This window comes from Aotus nancymaae, unplaced genomic scaffold, assembly GCF_030222135.1.
Source record: "Aotus nancymaae isolate 86718 unplaced genomic scaffold, 86718_ANA_hifiasm-v0.15.2.pri h1tg000059l, whole genome shotgun sequence".
NCBI lineage: Eukaryota > Metazoa > Chordata > Mammalia > Primates > Aotidae > Aotus > Aotus nancymaae.
Window position 1 is genome coordinate 55,160,903 of NW_026988473.1, and position 5,496 is coordinate 55,166,398.

Sequence of the window (5,496 nt, forward strand, 5' to 3'; positions counted from 1 at the left end):
TATATGGCTATAATGCATGTGCCATGCATCTTAGACTGTAGCTTGCCAGTGCATCTGGAAACAGGCTGTGGCTTCAGTTGGTCATATGGCACTACTCCACAGAGCCATGACCGGTTGTGAGGAAGGAGGACTGGTGCAAATGTTGTGGGTTCCCTGAATCTGTACTACCTGTTCATGCAACTTATGCTCTCTGGTTCTGTCGGGATTGGTTCCAGATTAACCACTTCCACCTTATAGACCTGAACAGGTCCAGTGGTGGTCTATGGTGTGGTAGGTCAGACAAACCATTTCATGATAGGCTGTTTAGAATGGATGATCACTTCGTACCTCATGACCAGAGCCCAGTAAAATACCAGGAGCTACTTCTCAAAATACAATTGTTTTGCTGTAGACAAGACTAATTTCAAAATACAAGAGAGCTATAAGTCCATAAGCTGCGTCCTGCATCTCTTCCTACCATTGGCACCTGCAACACTTGTCTGTCAGTTCCTAAGGCTTACGTAGCAGTGACGCTTGCACCAAAGCCTGGACCTGCTGTAGTGTTCATTCCTGCTCTGGGCCCTCTTAAATTTGGAAGCCTTTTATGACTTTTCACACATGGACCAGGGCAGAATTCCTAGGTGACAAATGTTCTTTCCAGAATCCAAAGAGGCCTATTATTCATTGTGCCCTCCTCTTTGGGATAGCGGATACAAAATGAAGGCTGCTGCTTTACTCTGGAGATGTTCAGTGCAACCCTGGACCTAATTAAATACTTCTGACATGTTGCATCCTGAAAGTTTTTTGGATTTGTCTCTAACCTCTGGAACATGTGTCTCACTAAGGCCTTTAGAAAGCCCCTTGTGTTCTTTTGGCAAAATCCACATGATATACCATTGGATCACTGATGTTCTCTGGAATGTTCAGGCAGTCCGTGTCTTTTAGGACTATACTATGGCACATGACAGTGTTAATGTGCCAGAGGCAAACTGAGTCATTTTGTATCCCATATGAATATGAACTTTCTGATGATGTTATAACTGGAATAGAAAGCAGTATAACTGCAAAGTTCTCTATCATGCATTCAAAAAGCTTTCTATTTTGGTGGAGAGGGCAGTTTCAGAACAAAGGGTGTATAGTAGTTAAACAATGTAGAACAGTAACTTCAAAATAGTAACTTTAAGTGACTAGAAAAATAACCAGTGAGTGGGTCGGTCTGTGGATCCCAGATACATGGAGACTGTTTAAAGTGGGGGCTCTATACTAGATACTAGTCTATGTAGTAAATAGAGGAGCCATGACTATATTTCCAATTTCTGGATATCAGGGTTGACTCAAACTGTTCAGTAATCCTTAGTGTCCAGTTATTTCTCCAAAGTACAGTTGCCTGAATAATTATCACAGGTACCTGTGAGGAGGAACTAGGAGAATCATATATAATGGCATTTTCAGGGCCTTTCTACTTCAGGATTCAGGTACCTCTTCAATGAGTTACTGATCTAGAAACTGAGACAAGTTTGGGAATTGGACCTGACATTGGCTTCACTAGTGATTATCTTAGCCTTCTGATCCTCCATTTTTGACTTGTTCATAAGTGCTGGGTAGAGCCTTGCTGGCTGCAAATCTAATTTGGTCCTTGGGGGAAATATTTAATCTCCATACCTCTCTGGGTCAAGCCCCCTTAGCGTACCCTTGTGACCTTGCCAGCTCTTACTGAACTGTGGCCTTCTGACTTCCCAGGGTTAAATGTTACCACCTGGCCTCACTATCACCCTCTTATCACCATAGGTATTGATAAGCCTATCTGATTGCTGCCATGTGTTCTGATCTGAAGAAAGCCATCACTGCACTATTTAATAGTGTTAGTGTCCATGTCATCAGATCATTTGTGATGGCCTTGGTGAATACTGTCCTTGGGTTCTTCCATTGGACATAATCCTCTGGATCCTCTGCCCTTACATGTCTATTATATATTATGTTCCCGTGTCTCCTCTTTTTTCAGGGCAATCTACGTATTTTGCTTTGCTGAGCACTGGCCATCACCACTTCTCAGGCTTACAAGAGCCACCCTAGTGAAACAGTTCACCAGCCCCCATCACAGCACATGTGATAGGGGTGTGGCTCATCTTTTCAACTGTCATGCACACTTAAACACCTTACAGGAGGGAGGCATGCAGACGGGCAGGTGCAGGACCCAGCACTCCAGCCACACAGCAGCATGCAGGGCAGGAACCAGTGACTCCTGCAGCCCAAGTGGATGTGCTGAAAGTGGATGCAGTGAGAAGATAGTCTTCCCCTGGAGTTTGACCACCCAGTGGCCAATCTTCTATCTGACCACCCCCAGCAAAAGTCCTCAGTTCATATGCTCCTTTTCTCTTTGCCGTGCTGTTCTGTTCTTTTCTGTTCATCTTATCTGCTCATCTGCTAATTTGTTCATCTGCTTGTGGAGCCTGGGGTCTGGGGCTTATATGGGTACAGGATAGGGGGCCATAGCAGGCCAAAGGGCAACTTTGGGGCATGAAGATAGGAATGTCTGTTCCCATTATGGGGCCACAGGATTCCAGGCTTAAGAGTGGGGCCTTTGCTGAGGAATTGCCTCTTGTACCCATTATTTCCCTGTCTCTTGTCTCTCATTTCCCCTTCTGAAGAGGCACATCTGACATTAGAATATGGATAAAGACCAGTCTTAGCTACATCCTGCTGAGAAGTGATGTTAAAGGGAAAACAGTAGATTCCTCCCAGAGGTTTATTAAAGGGTTGCCAGCAAAAGGGAGTCATCGTCTGAGCCTCCAGTTACCTGACCATTTGGAGATTGGCCACCAGGCAAGAGAAATAGTTTTATAAGGTTAAATATGCATGGAATAAACATGCATATTATACAAGGAAAGAATCTAGTGCCCAAGATTATGGAAACAAAAAGTGAAATATACAAACAACATTGTACCCTGAGCTGTTTCACCCTGGTGAAAGAAATTAAACCTCACACAGCAGTGGTGAACTTTAGAAGAGGTAACTGTTCCCATGTCTGTAGCCATTAATAGGTGCACCTTAGCAATTCTGGGGTGTGTGGGCTTGCATGGTGGCCATAAAAGCCGCTTCTGTTTTTTTGTCTATCTTTATTGTAAAAGACTGAATGTAGCCACTGTCCAGAGGTTTTCTAAAGTACTGTCTGGTGTCAGAGCCCATTTCTGCAGTGTTCTCCTGATATTGGGGGCTGCTTGGATAATAAATTTTTCCTTCATAATTGTTTATCAACTGAATTAGGAGATAGAGGGGTGTGCTTTACCAAGAGCCCTTTAAGCCTTTTCTAGAGGGCAGTGATATTTTTATGAAATTCCTGGTCTATCTATAATTGAGGTGTGGTTCTAGCTCTACATAAGCCCTCCATTATGTACACCTGATAATGTCTCCTCTTCCAGTCTCCGATCTTGTCGTTGGGATCCCATCCAGGGTCATTTGCTGCTACCACTTTTCTTCCAGTTGGATAAAGTTGTGTCCCTCCCTGATGCTATATGTGATACAAAACTCATCCCCAAATTTTTCTGCCACTTGCAGAACAGCTTGCTTCTCAGTGTTCATCAGGGTTTGATTTCAAAGTGACATTTTTTTTCAGGAGTGCTTAAATACTTGGGTTAACTGCCAAAAAGCCTCTATATATGTCAGGGTTATCCAAAAATTTGCCAAGATCCCCTTAATTTGCTTTAATTTCTATAGAGAGAAGAGGACCTGGACCTTACTGGAGCCAAATTCACCAGGCATTTGTGGAGGGGCGAGAGTGAGACTGGGGCTTGTCTAATGTAAGGATTTGTAGGAGAGGACAGGAGAGAGACTGAAGCTGGATACACAGAGGTTGGCATGGACTCGGGGGAAAAGGGCTGGAGGGAGCTAGCTTCTCTGTTGGGGATGCCTCTGGAATTCATTTTAGTTTTTTGGGATTGCGTCTTGTGACCTTTCCTTAGATGACCGTATATATGGAGCCTCAGACCATCTGTCCTCATGCCTATATAAAAAGGTCCAACTGCGCATAGTATGGAAATGACTCCTGAGGCCAAGTCAGTCCTTTATAATTTGGCCAAACCTTTGTGCAGAGGGCTATGAGGCATTTTGTTCTCCAGATACTGAGGATTAAAGCAGTCTCCATGGTTCAGGATACACACCAGAGGGGAGTATAAGCTGGGGTGGTAAAGACAGCTGGTTGCTCATTCTGAAAGTAAGGGAAATAGAGGCATTCCTCATTTCCCTTCTTTCAGCAAAAAACTGGGGTGTGAGGAAGAAAGGCATTCTTCTTTGTCCCCAAGTCCCAGCAACCCTAGACAGATGCCACCCACAGGTGCCATTGCAACGGGCAGTCCTGAAGCAGGGAGCACCTAGAGAATAGGAATTCTCCACCCTTACCTGTGCATTTATTTTCCCTGCAGTCAGCAACCTATGAGTTTCCTGGGCCTTATCTATGCCATGGAGCACGGCCTTCTCCATGAAGCAGGGGTTTAGTCAGCAGGAATTTGTTCTGCTTATTTACATTGTGCCTGTCACCTGGCTTTGGATTCCTCAGATCTGATTTTCCTTTCTAGAGCCTCAGCCTGAAGCCTGGAATTGAGTTTCAGACAAAATATTTCAGGGGTCTGCGTGTCTGTCTCAAGCCCTGCCGCCTTTGCAATTAGCCAGCAGGGGTCACTCCATTTTTTTTTTTTTTTTTTAACCATGAGCAGAGCATTGGGGAAAGGAACCCTCTCTTAGAGAAGTGGGGGGAAGAAAATAGGGAAGGGAAATAGCTTAAGGGGCAAAAGCGGGGGAGGTCTAGGGGAAGAACCTCCATGCAGGGCCCCAGTGGCAGCTGCAGTTTTCTCCTGCCCTTTGTGGGCATTGGGCGTGGCTTGAGTGTGCTGCTGGACACAGAGGCACCTGAGCTGGGAGGGAAGGCACCGTGCACCACATGCACCTGTGACTATTAGGATGGCACCTGGTGTGGCACCTCTAAGAGACCACAGGGTTCTGGACTGCACCTTTCGACTGAGTCAAATGCCATCATTTAATATCATTGCTGTAGTCTGTAGCAAAACCATTAACATTATAATAGAAGAAATAGGAGCCATTTCAAATTGTGAAAGAAGTGATACAATAACGAAGTCTAGGGGTCTTGGCCAATGGAGTTCAGTCTTGGAGTCTTCCAGCAAAAGATGCCTTTGGTTGCCACAGGGCTTTACTCCAGTCCCACGTGACAGACCTCTGAAAAGAAACGAAGCGAATATTCCTTTTACTTACAGGAAAGAATTAGCAGGGTGATGGCAAACAGATCTGACACTTCTGTTCAACTTGCTCTTTTTTGTATAGCAGACATGCCCCCAGATAAAACACTTCCCTGACCCCCATATCGGGACATGTGACAAGGGTGTGGCTCTGTTTGGATGCTGTGTGTGCTCAAACCCCTTATGGGAGAGGGAGCACCCCTGGGCTCCAGCCCCACAGCAGTGTCCGAGGTGAGAGCCTGCAACTCCCGAAGCCCAAGTGAGCACGTGT